Consider the following 23831-nt stretch of genomic DNA (forward strand, 5'->3'; position numbering starts at 1 on the left):
GATCTGGGGAAGCAGTAGTGGTGCATCCTGGGATACGAGGTAACTCGGCCAATAAGAGACTGCGTTCTATTGTATAGCGGCCGAGTCGAAGCCGAGGATCGGCTCCGAACCCATCTGTAGAGAATGTAGGCGAGATGGATCCCATACATCTAAAGTTATGGTAAGTACATAACTAAAAGTTATGGAGTACCTGCAAAGTTAAGGATTCAATGTAGAAAATCAAGTGCAGAAAGTACGGCAACAGGCAAGAGCAATGGATATCCAAATTAGGGGAAAACCAGTGGAACAGGACGCAATTGGTCAGGTGCCATATCAAGATATTTTGAAGCCTTCCACAGGAAATCAGTATAAATGTTCACTTGAAGCTAGACAGCAAGGGAGAAAACAGGAAACTTTGGAAACCCTGAAATATTCAATGTTGAGGAGTGATAGGCTTGTGAATTCCCATATGACAGAGCAACAGATGGCACAGGATGAAATTGAAGATAAGGTGCCACAGGAAGATGCTATAGAACTTTATGTATCATGCTAACAGGAAATTTAAAACAAGGGACGTGCTCTCAGTTTGGAAGAAAATGAGCTAAGAGAAGAGTTGCTTGATTTAATAGACGTGAATAGATATATTAAGATCAATGAGAGAAATAGACTGCAGAAGGTCAATAAAACCCAAAAAGTCAGAAGTTTGATAAAACAAATGAATGCAGTAATTAGGACTGTCCATAGGGATCCATGTGATATAACAGAAGTAAACAGGATACATTACTGTGCAGCTAAATTAGTAACTGATAATATTCTACCACAAGAACACAGGGAGGTGAGGGAAAGGAAGGGGAGAAATCAAATACTATCATGGAAGTATCGAATAGAGAAAACTATAAAGCAATTAAGACAAGAAGAGTCACTCTTAGAAGACTATAGAAGAGGGAATAGATCAACAAAAATACTAAGATAGATGTGATTAAGGCAATGCACAATATTAAAACAGACCACATGTACTATCACAAATAAACTAAAAATTTCGGCACAGGTGGAAAAACGTAGAAGATACACAGATAAATATAAAGGAAAAGTACAAAATAAGCTATTTATTGATGACCCAAAAAAAGTTTTGTAGAGAATTGGGAAATAAGGTAAAAGGAATTGAAAGACTGCCAAAAAAAGAGTAAGTAGATGCATCTTGGAGAAGTATCTATGAAGATCCTGGGGAACATAACAAAGATGCTAAATGTGTAGAAGTAGTAAAAGAAAGAATAAGAAGTTTAAAGGTACAGGATTTTAAGTGGGAAGTAACAGCCAGAGAGATTGAAGCAAAATTAAGAAAAGCCTCTAGTTGGAAAATCCCAGGACCATATGCAGTACCTAACTTTTGGTTAAAAGTATTAACATCTTTGCATGAGGATTTAGCCTTGAGTAAGAGCTATTTATGTGTGCACCCTGACCAGAAACCAACCTGGCTAACAGGCAAAACAGTGCTCTTACTTAAGAGTGAACCTGCAAGCTACCCTAAAAATTATAGATCAGTTAACTTGCCTTCTGACAACATATAAACTATACACGGGAATTGACGCTGACAGGGTTTATAGTAATTTAGAAGAAAATTCAATTATGGCAGTAGAGCAAAAGGGCAATAAAAGAAAGTAATGGAACAAAGGATCATTTGTAAGTCATCCTGGAGAACTGCAAAAACGGGAAGAATTTAAGTATGGCATGGATTGACTATGAAGAAGCATTTCGTAGTATCCCACATTCATAGATAAAAGAGTGCTTAAAAATATATAAGATGCACCTTAACACTGATCGACTACATTACAGTGACCAAACAGTGGCAGAGCACTTTGCAATTTTGCCATGATAAAGGGCAGATTATTATCCCAGGGATAAAACTTCAAAGGGGGATATTCTAGGGTGAGACTCTGTCACTGTTGCTATTCTGCCTTGCTGTTAACCCATTAAGCTGTTTACTTAACAGCTTAGGCCATGGCTACAATTTGGCTCCTAAAGAACAGCAAAGTGTAAAGACTTCTCATCTTTTCTTTGTTGATGATTTAAAACTATATTAGCTCATCAGATGAGGAACTGAAAGCACAGCTGCAGGTTGTCAGAACTTTTTCAGATGATACAGGAATGTCATTTGGTCTTGATAAGTGTGCAAAAGCAACCTTTAAAGCAGGAAAACTGCAGGACCAGGAAAACATCAGATGCTCTGTAGTCCCATCTCACCTTCATTCTTATATGGGTTCGGAGCTGATCACAAAGCTCAAAATCTCTCAGTTGGCTCGTGGCAAGGTAAGTATCCCATATTGCACTAGCAAGAATCCCCAGATCTTGTTTGCCGCTTCAAGTTCTGAAGTGCTTCTTGCTTGGCCGTGGCTAAGTTGGATTTTTTTCATTATTATATATTTTTACATATAGTATTAGCTTAGTTTACATAGCTTAGTCGTCGTTATTATAGGTAGTGAATAGTAGTGTGTTTTTTGTTATTTTTCTGAAGTTATTGTTGAGAACTTGTTGGCCGTTGCTAGGCCTGTTTTCTTCCGAGTGGTATCCCTTCCTGTGTGCTAGTTTTTTGAGAGAGTTTTTTCTATTAGTGCAGGTCCGCGTTTGTGTTGGGACCCTTTCTTCTAGTATTGTATTTCACTAGAATAGTATTCTTGTGTGCAGTGTTGTTTACTGTTCTTATTAGCTAGTAATTAGCCTGTTTAAATTTACAATTTATGGTAGCCTTTCTTCTGACTTAGCTTCTTCCTATCTTTACAACTAAGTCTGTTTAAGTTAGAGGGCCTAGTTCTCTATTAACCTTTTTTGTTCTGGTGTTGTTTCCTCAACAGGGCTAGGCCCATTTGTTAGAGGACCTAGTCCCCTGTTTTTGCTTGCCTTGTGTGCTTATCTTTAGCAGGGCTAGGCCCGTTTAAGTTAGAGGACCCAGTCCTCAGTTGTGTTTCCTCGTGTGCAGTGATTCTTGAAGGGCTATGGCCGTTTAAGTTAGAGGACTTTGTCCTCTCCTTCTGTTTTTCTCTAGTGTTCTGTTTGTGTGTAGCATGTCTAAGGCGTCTAAGGTTCATAAACCTTGGGTTTTAAAAAGTGCCTTAAATGCTCCCAAAAAATGTCAATTACAGATAGACATAGTAACTGTATTTACTGTCTCTGTGCCATTCACCTTCAGGAAACATGTTCTTTCTGACACTCTTTCAGTTCTCGAGTTCTCCAAGAAAGGAAGAACAAATTAATTTTGAATGGTCTCCTTAAGCCTTCCGTTGAGGAGGATTTAGCCAGCTTTTCATCCCCACACTCCAAGTCTCCTCCTTCAAAGAAAGAGAAGGTCAAGTTGGCCAAGAGACATTCTCCTGCACCAACTATTTTATCTGGACTTCCTCAAAAAGTATTGATTTTGGACAAGCCTTCTACCTCTTCAGCTCCACTGCCATTGGAGCCAGTCGAGGTTATCGATATCAGCACTCCAGTGTCAGCCCCAAGTTTTTCAGAGCCGACCACTGATAATTTACCTCGGAGCTGGTCCAGAGAGTTATTGCCGGTCTCCCCAACTTTACGATCTCCTATATTGCAGAGATCCAAGTCACCTACCTTATCGTCCAGATCCTCCAAGAGCCTTTCTGAAGAGGATGTAGGGAGAGTAGTGCTTACTCTGAAGTCGTCGGTGTTACCAAGATTGTTGCTGGCTCCGACCCAGTCGGTTCCAGAACCACCTAAGACCATTCCCAAGGTGCTGTTCCTCCAAGCCATGTTGGTCCTTCGGAGCCAGAGCTTTCAGTGCCACTTATTGTGGGACCTTTTGTTCCAGCACCCCTTGTGTCTGTCTCGGAGCAGAGTTCCGCTCCGACACCTTCGGCGCTGTCCTTGGTGTCTAGGAGCCGAAGCTCACCAGTCGGCCGCGACAGGGATGCTTGCACACGAACTTCTTCAGTTCCGAGTCTACTTCTCGGTGTGTCAGCTAGGATGAGCTCGGATCCTGCATCCATCTTGGAGCCGATCGCTTTAGAGCCGAGGGCTACTTACGTTTCCTCGGAACCGGGACTGTCCTCTGAGCCAGAGAGATTTGCATTCGAGATGATGAGGAGCGTGCTGTCTAGGCCGTCAGCTCCGTACAAGGGTACCGATGCTCTTCCCCCTCAAGCACCGACCTCTGTCTCAGCACCATCTCTCTGTCTTGGCAGCAGAGACCCGCACCCTCAGGAGCCCTCGTTGGATGGCCGCCAGTCTTCCGAGACCTCCCCAGAATGCCCTTCTGAGGAGCCCCCTTGGAAGAGAACTTGCAAGAGGAAGCATATAAACTCCCCAGGTGAGTCCATTACTTCGGACACTGACCTCGAGGAATCTGAAGGGTCCCCTAGGTCATCCTCTGATGATATCTCCTTTGTAGATATCTTAGAGATCCTGAAACAGAGAGGCGGCTGGCCCACTGTCCCCCCTTCTGATGAGGAGTCTGTGTACTTGAAAGCATTCGGGTCTCAACCTTCAGCCTCTTGGGTGTCTCCACCTTTCGATGAGCTCCTGGACCTAGTTAATCGAAAGGTGTGGGAAACTCCTGATGCCATGGAACCAGTCCCCGGAAGGCCCAACAAATTTCTTTCAGCCCCCAAGGAGAAAGAATTTTTGACCAAAGGTGTGTCTGTAGATGCCTTGGTGGTGGTGGCTGCAGCCACAAAAGAAGGAATTAGCGGAGACTTCTTCATCTGTCCATCCACTGAACAAGGAGTCTTGAATGATGGATAGATACAGGAAGCATATCTTCTCTTCAGTGGCATTTACACTCAGATCGCTGAATTACCTCACTCATTTCACTAGGCATCAAAGGTATCTCCTAAAGGAGCTAGGAGATACTCTCCAAGGTACAGCAACTAAAGGAGTCCCTGAAAAAGTTACTGCTCAGTTCTCCACCGTAAACTCCATTGTTAACTCCTCCATGAGGCTGATATCCTATGCAACAGATGGAGCGAGTAGGGCAGCGGGTTCAGGAGATTCCCTTAGGAGACACTCCTGGATGCATTTATGTAACTTTCCGGAGCCCTTCAAATCTACCTTTACCAATGCCCCCCTTGATGGTTCCTCTTTGTTTGGACCAAAGGTAAAAGATACACTCACCAGATGCAAGCAGGAAGGGAAAACTCTCTTTGCAATGTGAGTACATTTTTCCGTCCCTTCTAGACCATATCCCCAAGGGTCAGAGAGGTGGGAAAAAGTGGTTCAAGAAATCCCAGAGATTTTTCCCGGGCGCACAGCGTGATTCTTCCTTCAGAGGCAGAGAAGGAGGAACTAATGGTAGACATCGCTCTAGCGACAGGAGTGGCTTGCAAAACCAGGGTGACTGCGATTCCTTTTGTGGACGTCCCTGTCAGCGCTCCTGAAGTGGGGCCCAACTGCGCTTCTCTGGAGCCAGTCGGGGGACTCTTATCTTTGTATCCAGAAGTGTGGCTCAACATCAACCAAGACAAGTGTGTATAAAGAATAATCACCAGAGGATACTCCATACCCTTCTTTCTCCCACCCCATACCACCAAGAAGATCCCAGATATTCCACCCAATCACAGGGAATCAAGCAACCATAGAAGTTCAGAAGTTGCTTTCAAAGAGTCATCTAAACTGTCCCCGCAGACCAAATAAGATTTGGAACTTCCTCCATATTCTTTTTAGTGCCAAAATGAACAGGGGCCTGGAGGCCCATTTTGGACCTCAGCAAATGAAACGAATCAGTGAAGAAGTCCAAGTTCCGACACTGCAGTCTATACTCCCTCTTTTAGGGAAAGACAATTGGATGTGCTCCATAGACCTCCAAGATGCGTACTACCACATAAAAATTGACAGAGCATCGAGGAGTCATTTACACTTCCGGCTGGGAGCCAGTCATTACCAATTTCATGCTCTGCCCTTTGGTCTCACCACAGCCCCCAGGGTGTTCACCAAATGCATGGCGGTAGTGACAGCTCACTTCCAAGTATTTCCGTACCTGGAAGACTGGCTTTTGACCGCCACCACCAGGCACCTATTTTTACAAGCCAGGGATTCGACCATCCAGCTGTGCACTCGGCTAGGGATTATGATAAATTGGGAAAAGTCTGCCTGGTCACCCTCTCAATATGTGACTTTTATAGGTGCAGAAATAGACACAGTCGCCATGTTGCTCCCTGCAGACAAAATACAAAATCTCAGACAACAGATATACAGTCTACTTCCTCAACAAAGAGTAAAAGCCAAGACAGTGCTGAAACATTTGGGGATCATGGCTTCTACCATATCTCTAGTTCCACTAACCAGACTACATATGCGAATCCTTCAATGGCTACTTTTTTCCCAGTGGTCTCTTCAACAACTGCCTCTGTCTCATCCTATTCTCATAACAGAATCTTGCAAAAAGGACCTTTGTTGGTGGATTCAGCCTGATCAACTAACGACAGGAACACCTTTCATTCCTCGCCAACCCGTTGCTACTGTGACCATGGATGCCTCCCAGATTGGGAGGGTTGGGGCATTATCTAGGCAGGACTGTCCAAGGCACATGGCAAGATCACGAGGCTCACTTGCATATCAGTGTCCTAGAGATGAGAGCAGTGCTACTAGCATTGCAAGCACTTCACGACTTTCTTCCTCTAGGGATGATAGCAATCCAATCGGATAATATGTCAGTGTTATGGTATTTAAACAAACAAGGAGGGACCAGATCCTACCCCCTATGTCGAGAGGCTCTTCATGTTTGGCAGTTGGCGATATCTTCCCAACACTTTCTAGTGGCAACGCAAATCCCGGGGACAACCGATGTGATAGCCAACAAGCTCAGCAGGGCAATCTTGATGCCTCACGAGTGGTCTCTGAATCAGAAAGTCGTGGAACAGGTTTTCCGCAAATGCGGACAGCCTTGCTGCGATCGGTTTACCAGTCCGATCAATGCCAAATGCAGCAGCTACTTCTCCCTTATTCCCCCTTTGGGAGAGACACCCAGAGATGCACTTGTTCACAATTGGCCTCTGGGACTTCTTTATGCATTTCCCCATTTTCCGCTAATATCGAAGGTGATCCAGAAAGCAAAGACCTTGGGAAGCAGAATGATTCTTGTCACTCCTTACTGGCCTTGTCAGATTTGTTTCCCCTTTCTTGGGCCTCATCTTTAAGATGACCCATGGACTCTGGACCCAGTTCCAGACCTCTTGACACACGTCAGGCACCCGCCCACCCCTGCCTCCCCGCCCTCAACTTGACGCTGCTCCACTTCCATCCCTAATCAGGCTTCATGATTTTTCACCTGCAGTTACCCATATCCTCACTTCTTCCCACAGGCCTTCCACAAGGAAATTATATGCTAGCAAATGGAAAAGATTTTCTGTCTGGGCAAAAGAGAAAAATGTAGATCCTTACACAGTCTCTATTTCCTTGTTGTTAGAATTCCTAACAGAACTTTTTCATCAGGGATCAGCTGCTGCTGCAATCAAAGTTCAACTGGCTGCGATCTCCAATTTTCATTTGGGACAACATGAGCCTAATCTTATGGATCACAGATTGTGTAAAACTTTCCTTAAAGGCACTACTTTGCTAAGACCTCCTTTTCAGGAACTGGTATCTCCTTGGGATCTAAATTGTGTTCTGTCCAAACTTACTTCCCTGCCTTTTGAACCAGCACATTCTTGTGAACTGAAGTTCCTTTCTTGGAAGACCATTTTTCTAGTAGCTGTTAAATCCGCCAGAAGAGTGTCAGAGTTGCAAGCACTGTCAGTCAAGCCTCCTTCCATGAATTTTCATAGAGACAGTTTCCCTTCATACAAATCCGACCTTCATCCCCAAGGTTTGCTCCCAGTCCAGTTTGAATCAAACTATCGAACTGCCAGTATTTTTTCCTAATCATTCAAGCAGTGCAGAATATAAATTTCATCAACTTGATGTTCACAAGACAGTTAAGGTTTTATCTACATAGAACCAAGGAACTTAGAAAATCAGTCCAATTGTTCGTATCTTTTTCTGAGACAAGAAAAGGTATGCCTTTCTCTAAGATAACTATCAAATTGGATATCAAACTGTATCTTGTTTATGTACTCTTCCAATGGCAAGGAACTCCCATTTAAAATTAAGGCTCATTTTACCAGATCCTTATCCACATTTGCTGCCTTTCAAGCCAAAGTTCAAATGGACAGCATTTGTGCAGCAGCAACTTGGGCTACCCCTCATACCTTTATTACTCATTACAAATTGGATTTGGCCTCAAGAGGTAGAGCCTCCTTTGGTTCCACGGTTCTTAAGAGTATATTCCCATGGAGCCACCTGAGGAAAAGGTGCTAGGGACGCTGTCCCATATGTAAGAATGAAGGCGAGATAGGACTGCAGAACATAAAGAAGTTATGTACTCACCATAACCTTCCATGTTTGTAGTCCATCTCGCCCTTCATTCTTATGAACCCACCCACCTACCCCTGTCCTGATACTTTACCCCTTGCTCCCAGGAAACCTGACAGGTACTGCAGAGTCCCTGACTCTCACAATTTTCTTTTCAAAAATCCTACTGCTGACCCAGAGGTCATCTCCCAAGAACCTAAAGGAAAAAAAGCAACTACAACTAAGAATCCCACCCCCTCGGACAGGGATTCCCGAGCTTTAGACCGATTGGGTAAAAAAGTATACACCTCTGCAACTCTTGCCATTAGAGCATTAAATTGTCAGTTCCACATGCTTAAATACCAGCAACATACTATGGAACTTATTAAGCAAACATTATCTACCTTCCCTGACTGTGTAGAAAATAAAAATTACAGGAGCTTATGCATTCTGCAAGCCAAGTCAGCAAACGTACCCTGCAATGTGTTTGATGCCGTATCTTGCAGGGAAGCAGTCACAGGTTCTGTACTTAGAAGGCATGCTTGGCTTAAGACGCAGACCTTGCCAGACCACATCAAATCAAAATTATTGGACGCACCTCTGAACAAGGACAATCTGTTTAGCACCAAAGCAGAAGATTTAAAAAAGATGGAAGAAAAAGCTAAGTCTGTGCAGACAGTCAAAGATTTTTTGCAAGTGCAACCTCCAAGATTCAGTAGCAATTGCCCCTCAAAATATTGGTCCTTTCCAGCCCTCTCAAGGCCACCTCAAACTAGACCTAGGGGAAACAGACCCCACCAGACTGTGCAGTCTCAGGGTAGGCAGAGATCTAAGCAATGGAGTACCTCCACTTCTAAAACATGGAGTGCTAAGCCACCCCCCTATGGAAAGAATTCACAATGACTTCTCAACTCCTCTCCTTACTTCTGCCAATTATTCGTGCCCTAGGAGGAAAACTTGCCCACCATGCAAAAAACTGGACCTCCATCACCAACAAGCGATGGGTCCCCAACATAGTACACAACGATCGATGGGTCCTCAACATAGTATCCCATGGGTACAAATTTTATTTCCACATGCTGCCAACCTAAAAAGGGTTCCCAGACCTTCCTCCAAACCAGTTCAGTCCCTGCTCTCCATAAGGGCAATTCACCCTGCTCCTGCAGAACAGATGGGCCAAGGTTTTTATTCCAGACTTTTCCTGGTACCCAGAAAAGAGGGCACCTGGCACCCAGTCTTAGATCTGTCCATTCTAAACACCTTCCTGGTGATACCAAAATTCAAAATGCTCACCCTACAGCAGCTTCTCCCTATGCTGTCCAAAGATGCCTGGTTAGCCACCCTAGACCTAAAGGATACCTGTCTGCACATCCCAATCAGGGACTCCTGCAGGAAATATATACATTTCAGGGCAGTATCTGTACATTATCAGTTTTCTGCACGTCACTTTGCCTTATCCACTGCTCCCAGAGTTTTCACAAAATGCCCATCCCCAGCCATTGCCTATTGCAGACAGAGAAATATTCAAATTTACGCCTACTTGGACGATTGCCTGATTCAGCCAGGCAGTCAGGAAAAGCTGTTGCAGCACCTGACATTTGTAAAGGATCTTCTAACGTCTCTGGGGTACACCATCAGTGAAAAGAAATCCAAACTAGTCCCCAGTCAAAGAAATGTATTCCTGGGAGCAAGCTTGGACACAGCATCCCAGATGGCATTCCTTACTCCAGAAGGCTACTTCTCTCAAATGGCTTCCAGAACCCAGTTATCCGCAAGGAAAATCCTGCAAGCTCTAGGGTTCATGGCCGCCTGATTTCTATTAATTCCATATGCCAGACTGCATATGAGGAAACTTCAGTGGTACTTAAAATGTCTTTGGTGCCAACATTCTCAGGACCTAGAAACCGTCACACCTATGATACCTCGTCTAAAGAAAGAGTTCCTTTGGTGAACAGCAGCATGCAAGCACAACAAGGGGCTTCCCTTTACATAACCCCACACCACCCAGACCCTAACCACAGATGCATCAGACTGTGCCTGGGGTGCACATTTGGACGGCAGGTGCATTCAGGGCCACTGGAGCCCAAATCAAATTAATCTGCACATCAACCAAAAAGAGATGCTAGCTGTTCAGCGTGCTTCGACAGCTTTCAGATCCCTACTCTCTCTGGGGCCTCTACTAATCAAAACCAACAACACCACACTGATGTGGTACATCAACAAGCAGGGGGGAACCCACTCTTACCCACCCTGCAGACTAGCAATGACCCTTTGGAACACTGCCTCAGCCATGCATATTCACCTGAAAGCTCAGTTCCTGCCATGCAACCAAAACTCTCTGGCAGACAACTTAAGCAGAAATCTCCTAGACCCACATAAGTGGCATTTAAACCACAACACCTTCAGCCATGTGACCCAAAAATGTGGACCTATTTGCCTCCCCCTGCAATCACCAGCTCAGCAAATTCTGCACCAGGGAACCTCACAGCAAGGCCTGGAAAGTGGATGCCCTATCCTTCCAGTGGGCAAACCTCTCAATCTATGCATCCCCCCTCTATCTCTTCTTACAAGAGTATTACTCAAGATAATGGAGGAAAGACCAAGGGCAAACCTGATTGCCCCAGACTGGCCACGCCAACACTGGTGCGCACTACTGCGCCGTCTGTCACCGTTGCCTTCATGGCTCCTCCCCCAGATCCCAACTCTCCTGATTCAGCAGGGGGGACAGTTCTTGCATCTACAGTTGCAGACCCTGAACCTTGCATACTGGCGTATTCCTTGACTTCTCCTCCAGTGTCCAGCCTAAGCAAGCAGGTACTGGATGTCATACGTGAAGCCAAACGACCCAGTACTAGAAAATCCTATGCTGACAAGTGGAGCAGGTATTGTTCCTGGATCCAGACTAAAGAGCGGATCCAGCACAGCCCTCCTTTCCCCTCTTATCCTGCATTACCTAGCAGACCCTACTCCACAGGGGCCTGTCCTTCTCTTCCATTAAGATCCATGCCTCTGCCAGCTCTGCTCATTACAGCACTGAGCCACCTCTCTTCTCACACCCTCTCATCGAGCAGTTCTTGAGAGGGGCTAACAATTTAAGGCCACAAAGAAGAGTCCCTACCCCTGCTTGGGACCTTAACTTTGTGTTGGAAAAGCTCACACTACCCCACCCCTTTGAGCCTGCAGCATCAGCAGAGTTAAAATTCCTCTCTTGGAAAACAGCTTTGCTTCTGGTCATCACTTCTGCTAGAAGAGTGTCTGAGCTACAAGCACTTATGGTTGTGGGAACCCTTCATCATTTTTCATGCCGACAGGGTCTCCCTCAGGACTAACCCAACTTTCATGCCTAAAGTGGTATCCAGTGTGGCTCTCAACCAATCTATCCATTTCCCCACCTTTTTCCCCTAATCCTCAAAATAAGGGGGAAAGGATACTGCACTCTTTAGATGTGCACAGACAGCTCAGATTCTACCTTGATAGGACTAAGCCCTTTAGGAAATCTGACCAGTTACTAGTCAGCTTTGCAAAAGGGGCAGAGGGCAAGGCCATATCAAAACAAACCATCTCCAAATGGATAGCACACTGTATCCATTTCTGATACAAACACCATAGGAAACCACCCCCTTAGGGGTCAGAACAAATTCCACTAGGACAACTTCAACCTCTACAGCCTTTCTTAGAGGAGTCCCTACCATGGACATTCTGGAAGCTGCAACTTGGAATTCTGTTCATACCTTCAAGCATTACCACCTGCCTATCTTTTCCAAATCCAGGGGGGGGCTTTGCAACCACAGTCCTGCAGGGCATACTAGCCAGCCCCAACTCTTTTTGACTGCCTCCAGCCATTCTTCAGATTTGGGAATCAACCCAAGTGTGATGACTGCAACAGTGAAACACAAAGAACATAGTACAGTTGTGTACACTTACGATAAATGTAGATGTTCAAGTGTATTCACTGTTGCAGTCCTGGTTTCCCACCCTCCAGCCCCCTTGTCTCTCTGTCTCTCTCTTCCTCACTCCTTACAGGGCTATTGGTATTTACTTTTTACTGGTGGTGTTTTTCCACCATAACTTAGTTCCCTCTTTGGGGGCTTCTGACATTTGGGGCAAGAAAAACTGTTGTAATGGCGGCCTGTTTTTTATACCACTGACATCTTGATGTCAGTCCTGACGAGACAGCAACTGATGCAGAAATACTAAGCCTCTGGTATTCAGGCTGACTGAGGGCTACCCCTGGCAGGATATCCCAAGTGTGATGACTGCAAGAGTGAATACACTCGAAGATCTACATTTATGGTAAGTGTACACAACTGTACTTTCTGAAGGAGGGCTGGGACTCCACACATATCTGCTGACCTCACAAGACCCAAAAGTAGTGAAAGTTTTGAAACATGAGAGTAAATCTAAGATAACTTCTCTGCTTAATTTATGAGAAGCATATTGACATCGAGCAGGAATAGAAATCGAACCAGAAGTTGATAATAATCAGGCAGCAACTGAATGTGCCAAAAAACAAAAGAAAGAATATAAGGTGAAGGACCAGATGAGGAGACAAGAAATGTGGAAAAAGCATAAATATAGTTGCAAGTATAGAAAACTTCTGGAAGAACCTCATGTTGATCAGGAATGAATGTAGGAATGGTTAAGGAGAGGCAAATTCAAACCAAGAGATGAAGGTTAATGTTGGCAGCCCAAGACAGTGGGCTCCATACATGCTGGTTTACAAACTCCATTGAGCATGTGGAGAAACAGACAAATGTAGGTTTTGTAAAACTGAATTTGAAACGGTCACATAGCTTGTTGCTGGTTGCGACATACTAATGGCAGAAGGACTGTATACTGAAAGGCACAATAGTGTGGCAAGATTGTTGCACTGGGGATTGTGCAAACATTATGGTATTGAAGTGTCTGAAAAACACTGGAAACATGAGCCACAAAGCCTCATAGGAAATGATGAAGTTTATATCACATGGGATCACCCGTTACGAGCAGCTCAAAAGACTGATGCTAGAAACCAGAAATAGTGGTCCAAGAAAAGAAGACGAGAGCATTGATCATTGAAATCACTACACCCAGTGGATACAGTGTCTTGCGTACAGAGAGAGACAGAGTCATAAAATATCAGGATCTGCACGGAGAAATGAGAGCAATCTGGAAGAAAGATAACCCAGACAGTTGCAGTAGTAGTAGGAACAACGGGTCTTATAAAAAAGAATTCACAATCGTACTTAGATATGTTACCAATCCATGTAACCATGTACAAATTTCAAGAGGAGTCATTACTGAGCACAATGCAGGTGCTGCGAAGAGCTCTTTTGGCTGACATCAAAGATGGAAACAATACTAATTTCATAAATTTTAATCATATTTTTGACTTGGGAATGGTGTCCATTCCCATCATGGTATTTGAAACCCAAAAGACTTGGAGAAATTAAAAAGTGAAGAGGGATAACTTTTGCTGTCCTTCATTCTCTTGGTACATAACCTGTTTTGTGGCTGCAGTTGAAAAGTGACTCAAGTGGTGTTGATACATCATGTTTCAGGCTATTTTGGAGACAGTTGGGCCCCACTGAGGCTGTGATTTTGGCCTTAGCATGTGTTGCCATAACCTACTCCCTGCTAATAGTTGGGGAGTTATGCTAGTGGTCATTTCCCAGGGGCTGGCAGGGTGGGAGTGGGTGTGGAATTTGAGCTGATTTAGTCATCCAGCAGGTTTGCTGTGTTACTCTGCTCAGTGAAAGTGGCACCATTTATTACCAGTTTGGCACACTGCTGCATGTTACCTTTGAGGCTTTGTACATAGTTGTAGAAGGCCTTATGATTGTCTTTAGCCTGATGTGCTATCTTGACCTTGTAATTGACCTTGTTGGATTTAATGAGTTGTGTTAGTTTCCTGTTTAGTTTAATTAGTGAACTCTTATTTTGAGAGTTGATCTTTCTGATTTTGGCCATGATTTTTTTCATTTTGTTATATACCCTGTTAAGATCAGGACTCTACCAGTATGTTTTTTTTTTTGGGGGGGGGGTCTTTGGGCTTACTTCTGGGAAGTACAGCAGTCTCTATGCAGCCATTTACATATTTGAACAGTGTTTCTGTGAACAATTCTTTTGGGTTAGGCTGGTCATTGATTTTTGACAAACCGTTGCTTAATAGGATGTAGTTTGCTTTAGAATAGTTGCTAACTAACAGGTTTTGCTGGAATTTTGGTTGATTTTTATTTCAAAAGAGATTGCTTTTTATCATCTGACTTAATCAGTGAGGACATGACACAGGGTGGTTGTTTTTGGGGTTGGGGGTGCAGAGCTCTTCCATATCGGTGAAGACTAGGTCCAGTTAGAATGTGTACTAACTGATCAGGGGCATTTGTGTTAATAAAGGCCAGGAAATGTGCCTGTAGGTTGAAGGCAGTGTATGTTTCCCAGTCTGTACAGAGGTAAAGTCTGCCATGAATAGAGTGTGTGGTTGGATATACAGTGCCTCCAGTAGCGCTAGATAAGAGTTGTGGGATTCTTGTGACATAGATAGTGACCTATACCTTGCTAAAATATGGTAAAAGACTATCTAGGGTGATTTTCACTTGGATTAACTCCAGGGAGTCATCCTACTTAACCATCCTTTAGGTATATTTATTGCTAATGTAAATTGAAACATCTCCACCTTCCGTCCCTTCTGTGTGGCTGATTACCTAATTGTGTAATAAGTGGAAGAGTCGCATTAATCTACTCTGACTTCCTCTCTATAATTCCCTACCCAAATCTTATCCCTCAATTTGCTAATGCTGAACTAGTAGTTAGCCTACTAAAAATGAATAAACTTAAAAGTCTCTGCATCATCGCTCTGTATATCCCACCTGGGAACAATATCCCAATCCTTGAAGAAATGCTTTTATGGGCCACAACCAAAGTAAATAATGAAACGTGTATACTTGTTGATGTAAACATAAACTGGGCTAATGTCAACAGCTCTGCTTTTACCCAGTCCATCAGCCTCTTTAACTTCAGCCAAATAATCCACTCTATAACCAGACCCAGTAAAGACAAGTCTCTAGGTACTACCCTTGACTGGATCCTAGTCACCTACCCTAATAAAATTACTAACTCTGGCACCATTCCTGACTCCATTAGTGACCACCTCCCTGCCTACATTCTTTGTTCAACCCCTGTCCTCCCTGCACCAACATCAATACATACACACTCGCAACCTAAGCAATTTTGACCCTAGCACTTTCTCAAACTCCCTCAAACAATTGAACTGGAACATCCTAAAAACTCTCCCTCTTGATAATGCAGTTGACCATTTTAACTACTTTTCTAAACACTCTAAGTACCATAGCACCAATACGGACAAAACAAATAAAAACCAATACCGCCCCATAGCTAACCAAAAACACCAAACAACTAATGCTCCAGAGAGACAAATACTGGAAGCAATACCAAAAAATAAACTCCCTAATACCCTCTTCAATACAGACAGCTCTGTAACCTTGCGAAAAAATAAATAGAGACAAAAAAAATCTTATTATATCAAACTCCAGTCCAATCATGCTAAAAACCCTTGACAATTCTGGAACTGTATAAATACCCTTCTCAGCCCTGGCACCACAAATAATCCCTACCCTGACCCCAGTAAATCCGATCAAGAGTTTACCCTCACTATTCAACTCTTTCTTTATCAACACCATCTCTGAACTCACCAAAACCTTTCCCAATAGCAATCCCCTCCCTAGCGCTACCACCTCCACTACCACTTCCACACCTCCCAACCCTAACCCCCCCCCCCATTTTCAACCTCAAATCTATATCTACCTATTATATAAAAAGACTTCTGTCCAAACTAAAACCCTGCTCTAATGCCCCAGACAACATGCCTTTAATTTTTCTTAAATCTGCCGCTGATTGGATTGCTTTCCCTGTTAGCATCTTAATCAACAGATCCATACAAGAATCTTATATCCCCAAACTCTGGCGTAAAGCCTATACTCTACCTCTTCACAAAGGCGGGAAAAACAACACAGTTTCGAATTTCCTCCGTATAACAGTACTCTTCATCCATCTTCAAAATCCTAGAAAAATGCGTCCATCTCCAACTCATGCCTTTCCTAACTCAAAACCAACTCCTCACCCCAACTCAGCATGGTTTCCGTTCTGGGCACAGCACAACAGCAGCTCTGCTCTCTTTCCTAGACACTGTCAACCATGCCGGAGATACTGGAGAAATAGTCTCCACTGTGGTTGTGGATCTCTCCAAGGCATTTGATACCGTTTCCTATACCCATCTACTCAGTCATCTTTCTAACCTAAATCTCTCTCAAAATTCCATCTCTTGGTACTCAAGCTACCTGACTGATAGATCCCAAGCTGTAAAATGGAAAAAAAAGTATCTCTCTCTTTCTACTTACCCCTACCGGCATTCCACAGTGATCCATTCTAGGTCCTATGTTGTTCAATAACTTTATCAGCACATTACACTTTGCTGTACCCAATGTCAGAATAATCCAATATGCAGGTGACTCAACTCGAATCTGCTCTGCCACTAATCTCCCGAACTCCTAACAAAGACCCATTCCACCTTCTCGACTACCGTGGCCTGGATGCACCAAAATCATCTCTCCCTAAATGCAAACAAATCCAAAATAATAATCTTCCTACCATTAAAATCCTTCCCTTTTGACAAAACGTCTTTCAAAGTAGTAAGCCAAAACAACTGTTCTATTGAAATCGTCCCATCCGCTAAATTGACAACCATATTCTTCAAAACATAAAAAAAAAACACATCAGAAACTTGGGATGCTATACAGGGACAATCGCTTCCTTTCACCCCATACCAGATATTCTGTTGCATCCACTTACCTCCTTCCCTCTCTAATGTACGGTGCACCTCTTCTAACCAATCTAGCAGCATCCATTACTTCCAAATTAGAAAATTGTTAAAACAAAATTTCCAAATTTGCCACTAACACCAAAAACTTCTCACACCACTGCCTTCCCCTTTACTCTCTACATTGGCTAGAACTTCCAGACTATCTGGATTACCTCCAACTCATAACAGCTCATAGATTACTCTTCAACCCATCCAAATGTCCTGACCTTACAAGCATCCTTGTCCCTTACACCCGTAACAGAACTCTTAGGTCTGCCCACCAAAACTTAACCACTGTCTCTAAACCTAATTGTCCTCCAGGACAGCTACTCCTCTCCCTCTCCTTAGCCAGAAAATGGAATTCTCTCCCTCCTTCCTTAAGAACATTGCTGAACATGGAAAACTTTGACTCATCTTCATTCCTGTCTCCTGTTTAATCGTAAATGTACCTGCATCCTTCCAACCTAGCACACCCCTCCTTCCAATTCCTTCTATTTTCTAAGCCTAATTTCCATCTTCTTATAACTTCCTTTTCAGTTCACTAACTACTACGTCGGATTGTTACTTTGTTATAAGAAGGGCTCAGACAAACGGTTGTCTACAATCTGATAACTATAACTGCCTTTCTCAGAACAATTTTGTAAATACTATTCTTTGACGTAAATATTTGTAATTTGTATTTCACATATACAAAATATTTCTCTCCATATTTTACTGTATTTTTCAATGTTTTACTGTATATTGGTATGTTATTGTTGGAGCTTTTCTCCACGGGCCTCCACTGAAAATGGTCTCCTTGGGCCCAGTACACTTCCCCGGTCATCAAACTGGAAATAAATAAGTAAGTAAATAACTGTAGCCTTGCAGTGCTGGAGTACTTTCTGCAGCTTTAAACCATGTCCCACTAATAGTACGGATGTCTGTGATGTTCATCGTGTTACCCTGCTGCAGTCATCACACTTGGGTTATCCTGCCGTCAGGCGGTCTTGCAGTCGGCCCAAATTCCAAAGTCTTGGTCCGGCGTCGGTTGCTGTCGCTTCTTCCCTGACGTCAGTGCGCCAGGGGTATATAAGAGGCATCTGACACCATGTTCTTCAGTCTTTTTTGCCGTGCGGTGCCCGAAGCAGAAGCAGTTCACAAGTGCCGGTCAGCCGACACCTGAGATTTTCGAATCGGATTTCAGTCCAAAGTATTCAATAAAGCTAAGTACCCCGTTGGGGTACCTTTTCTTGCCTCAATCCGATGTCATAAAAAGTTAACAACTGCATTTCTTGTGGGAAGCAAATACCTCATAAGGACTTCCATTCTTATTGTATTCCTTGCCTAGGCCCAGACCACAACATCACAGGTTGTCTGTTTTGTGCTAGGTTTAATAAACGAACTATCAAATGCCATTTTGACTTTGCACGATATTACTTTGGTAGGAAATTTAATTATATCATGCCGTCGGAGCAGCCGACGACCGGCATGCATAAAAAACACAAGGATAAGGACAGGCAGCCTAGGAACAAGCCAGACTCCGAGGCCTCTGCTGGGCCTGTCGCCGGTTCTCCGGTTTTCAGTGAGGCGCCTACACGGCCCCTGACGACCACAGAATTGGAACCCCAGACAGCTTTGGATTCTCAAGCGGAGTGTACTAGGCCGTCGCAGCCATCTTTATTAGGCCCTTCTGACACAGGAGGAGAAGGAGATCCCGGTGCAGTAGAAACACCTTCGGTTGCGGAAGGTGTCTTCAGACCGACTACACTCACCATTAAATCTTATGCTAAGCTTAAAACTCCATTAAAACCTAAAAAGACTGTACATCAGTCTCCAGTTCAAAGCCCCATGCCTAAGAAACAGATGCTTAAGATGGCTGAAGATTTGATTACCCTAATCAGAGGTTCACATCCACCTCCAGATAAAAGACAAAGAGAAGAGGAGGATTTTGCTTCCTCTGACCAGGTTACAATTTCCTCAGACTCTTCTGAGGAACAGGATTACGCTTTTCCCCGTTATGAAGACTCTGATGCTGAAGACTGTATTCCCTCAGCATCTCCTCCTGAAGACTAGTCCTTTGGGGAAACTTTACATACCATGATGGAACATTTCCACTGGGAAGGCCAGGACTACTCTGATTCTAGGAAAAGACTCCGAGAGTTCCTTTTACTACCCCAGCACAGACCACTTGCTATCCCTCCAGTTTTAGACATTGTGGATGATGTTTACTTGGAGTCTAGTCTAAATCCAGACTCTCTACCTCCTGCTCCAGCCAAACCAGACAGATACTACAGAGTACCTGACTCACACAAATTCCTTTATAAAAGCCCTGTGGCTGACCCAAAAACAATTTCCCAGGGTCCCAAAGGGGCTAAAGCTTCTATGGCTAAAAATCCTGTGCCCTCTGAAAGGGATTCCAGAGCCCTAGATAGATGGGGAAAGAAGATCTACACCTCAGCTACTCTGGCTATGAGAGCATTAAATTGTCAGTTTCACTTGCTGAAATATCAGCAATTCCTAATGTCTCAATTAAAACAAAAAATGAGCACACATTCTGAACAGTCTGAATTCAAGGAAATGCAGGATCGGTTTCATGCAGCTGAACAGGTGGGCAAACATACTTTACAATGTGGATTTGATTCATTGGAAGCTTCCTGTAGAGCAGCTGTTTCTGGGTCTGTCATACGTAGACATGCTTGGTTAAAAGAACAAACCCTATACCTGATCATGTTAAAGCAAAATTATAGGACGCACCTTTACAGCAGGATGTATTATTTGGTGTCAGAGCAGAAGAGGTTTTAAAGAAAATGGAGGATAAGGCAAAGTCTATGCAGACGGTCAAGGATTTTTTACAGGTACAAACCCCTCGTTTCAACAGAAATTGGCCAACAAAAAACTGGTCCTTTCCAGCTTCTGACAGATCACAGAGGGGCAAATACAGATGCCCAAGGGGCAGAGGTCAGTCACAAGGCTCTTACAAACTTCGCCAATGGGGTACTGCTACCCAGAAAGGCGGAGAAGACAGGCCCCAAGCTAGTAGAAGACAAACACAATGACTCAACCCTCAAACTACCAAGTAAATCTCTCTTGGCAGCTCTCTTGGGAGGAAAATTAGCACTTTTTGCAGACAACTGGCACATCATCACAAAAGACAAATGGGTCCTAAACATTGTCTCACAAGGATACAGATTCCACTTTCATACCTTGCCAAGGATAAAAGGAATGCCAAACCTGCCACCAAATCAATGGGCAGAGGCACAAAAACAAATTACAGCTCTCATGGACATGAGCCATTCAACAGGTACCTACACAGGAGCAAGGACAAGGATTTTACTCAAGACTCTTTCTAGTCCCAAGAAAGCACAAAACATGGAGACCCATTCTGGATCTTTCAATTCTGAACACCTATCTGCAAGTACCAAAATTCAAGATGCTAACACTACAGCAGCTTCTTCCCATGCTGGGCAAGAATGCTTGGCTAGTAACTTTGGACCTCAAGGAGGCATACACCTGCATGTCCCTATCAGACAAAATTGCAGAAGATACCTCCGCTTCATTGCAGGTTCAGCCCATTATCAATTCTCTGCACTGCCCTTTGGCTTATCTACTGCGCCCAGGGTCTTCACAAAATGCCTGGCACCAGTAATTGCATACTGCAGACAAAGAGGAATTCAAATATACCCATACCTGGACGACTGCCTTATTCAAGCAGAAAGCAAGGGCATTCTTTTAAAGCATCTGGCATTTGTCAAAAACCTTCTAAGTTGCCTAGGGTACACAGTAAACGAAAAGAAATCAAAACTAGTGCCCTCACAAAACATAATATTCCTGGGTGCCAGCTTGAATACAACGGCCCAGATGGCTTATCTGATGCCAGACAAGCAACAACAGTTGACTCAATACTTCAAAATAATGGCAACAAAGACCCAACTCCCTTGAAGAAAAATTCTGCAGGCCTTGGGATTTATGGCATCTTGCATACTACTAATACCATTTGCAAAACTGCATATGAGGAAATTACAATGGTACCTGAAAAGCGTATGGACTCAACACAGCCACAGCTTGGAAACAATGATACCACTCATTCCCTGCCTACAACAGGAGTTTCTATGGTGGGCACAGGCATGTCACCTCAACAAGGGTCAGCCTTTCACCTTACCCACAGCCAGGCAAACTATGACAACAGATGCATCGGACTATGCCTGAGGAGCACACATGGCAGGACAGTGCATTCAGGGCAAATGGACTACAGATCAAAGGCATCTGCATATCAATCAAAAAGAAATGCTAGCAGTACAGAATGCCCTAACAGCTTTCAAGGACCTCTTACACCCAGGACAACTAATAATAAAGACGGACAATACCACAGTAATGTGGTACATAAACAAGCAAGGGGGGCTCATATTCCTAGCAATGACCTTGTGGAACACAGCACTGTCTTACCAAGTTCAACTACAAGCACAATTCCTGCCAGGAAAAAAAACACATTGGCAGACGACCTAAGCAGAAACATCATGGATCCCCACGAGTGGAAACTAGAATCACAAGTATTTGCAATGATAACTCAAAAATGGGGATGCCCAGACATAGATCTGTTTGCCAACCCCCAAAACTACCAACTTCAAAAATTTTGCACGAGGACATTCCACCCACAAGCTTGGAAAGTGGACACCCTGTCATTCTGTTGGAAAACATTAACAGTGTATGCCTTTCCTCCACTGCCTCTTCTAGCAAAGGTACTGCTGAAAGCCAGATTAGAGAGGCCACAAATGATACCCATTGCACCAGACTGGCCACGCCAGCATTGGTATCCAATTCTAAGGAACATGGCACACGGCCCACCATGGATTTTACCACAAATTCCTCACCTGCTCACCCAGCGAGACAATCAGATTCTACACAGCCAGCTCAAGACCTTAAACCTGGCTGCATGGCAAATTACTTAAACAAACAGCCAACACCTCTATCCAAAGCTGTTATGGATGTCATTCTGGAGGCCAGGAGGCCAACACCAGGAAAGCCTATTCAGACAAATGGAAAATATTTTGCGCTTGGAACCAGGCTAAAGGCCAAAATCCCCTTGATCCAAACATTCCTCAGATTCTACAATATTTAACTGAGATGTTGCACCAAAGGACTTTCCTTTTCATCTATTAAGATCCACGCCTCAGCAATTTCAGCTCATTACAACACGGATCCTCCTTTATTTTCACATCCACTCCTACGACAGTACCTCAGAGGGGTTAAGAACATAAGACTGCCCAGGAGAGCACCAACACCTACTTGGGATCTCAACTTTGTTCTGGAAAAGCTTACACTGCCACCCTTTGAACCAGCTTTTTCTGCTGATTTAAAATTTCTTTCATGGAAGACTGCCCTGTTGCTAGCAATAACTTCAGCTAGAAGAGTCTGAGCTACAGGCACTAATGGCAGTGGAGCCTTTCCTTATTTTTCATCAAGACAGAGTCTCTCTATGAACTAACCCTTCCTTTATGCCAAAGGTGGTGTCCAGTGTGGCCCTAAACCAAACCATTCATTTTTCCACCTTTTTCCCAAATCCCCAGAACAAAGGAGAAAGACTCCTGCACTCTTTGGACATTCACAGGCAATTACGTTACTACTTGGATAAAACTAAGGCTTTCAGAAAATCTGACCAGCTCTTTGTAGCCTATGCTGCAGGATCACAAGGAAAAGCTATCTCAAAACAAACCATTTCAAAATGGATAGGACATTACGTTTTTGCTACACGCATCATGGGAAACCGGTACCTGCTAACAATAGGTCCCACTCCACCAGGGCTACAGCTACATCAACAGCCTTTCTCGGGGGGGGTGCCAACCAAGGATATTCTGGAAGCTGCAACTTGGAGTTCAGTGCACACCTTCACCAAACACTATCACTTACCTCTATATTCTAAGACTAGAGCTGGTTTTGCCACTGCAGTTTTGCAGGGCCTACTAGCTTCTTCTAACCCTGTTTAGCTCCACCACCCATCCTTAGCTTTGGGATTCTACCCAGGTGTGATGACTGCAGCAGGGTAACACGATGAACATAGTACAGTTTTGTACCTACCATAAATGTAGATGTTTGAGTGTTCACCCTGCTGCAGTCCAGGTTACCCTCCCTCCATCCCCTCTGAACTAGCTGGACCTCTCTATACCATTCTATCCTGTACAACCTCTGTGGTGTATTTGCTTGTGCCTGAAGGTATTCTTTTGTTTTATATGTACATTTTTATATAGCAATATATATTTTGCCTACCTATCGGGGGCACCTGACATCTGGGCCAAGAAAAACTGAAGAACATGGCATTGGATGCCTTATATACCCCTGGCGCACTGACGTTAGGGAAGAAGTGACAGCAACCAACGCGGGACCAAGCCTTTAGAATTCGGGCCGACTGCGGGGCCGCCTGACGGCAGGATAACCCAAGTGTGATGATTGCAGCAGTGTGAACACTCGAACATCTACATTTATGGTAGGTACAAAACTGTACTTTTTCCAGAGTGAGGAGAGCTTGTAGGGTATGGAGTTCCTTGTTAAGGCTCCTAGCAGTTAAGATTAACACCTTTAGGTTCCTTTTGGTTTTATGTGCTACTTTGCTAGGTTTGTTACTTTAGCATTGCCTAAAAGAGGCTCTAAGGGGAGCAAAGCTATTAAAGGTTTAGCCAGAGTCTGCAGG

The 23831-nt window shown here is 43.9% G+C and overlaps 1 protein-coding gene across 5 annotated transcripts in view; it reads left to right on the forward strand.

The window, feature by feature from the left end:
- Positions 1 to 23831, forward strand: part of RAVER1 (ribonucleoprotein, PTB binding 1) — a 2969353-nt gene that overhangs the window by 1772246 nt on the left and 1173276 nt on the right. The gene's annotated exons all lie outside the window — the stretch shown is intronic.

The sequence above is a fragment of the Protopterus annectens genome, chromosome 9.part0 (assembly GCF_019279795.1).
Source record: "Protopterus annectens isolate FY-2018-M chromosome 9.part0, PAN1.0, whole genome shotgun sequence".
Taxonomy (NCBI): Eukaryota; Metazoa; Chordata; order Ceratodontiformes; family Protopteridae; genus Protopterus; species Protopterus annectens.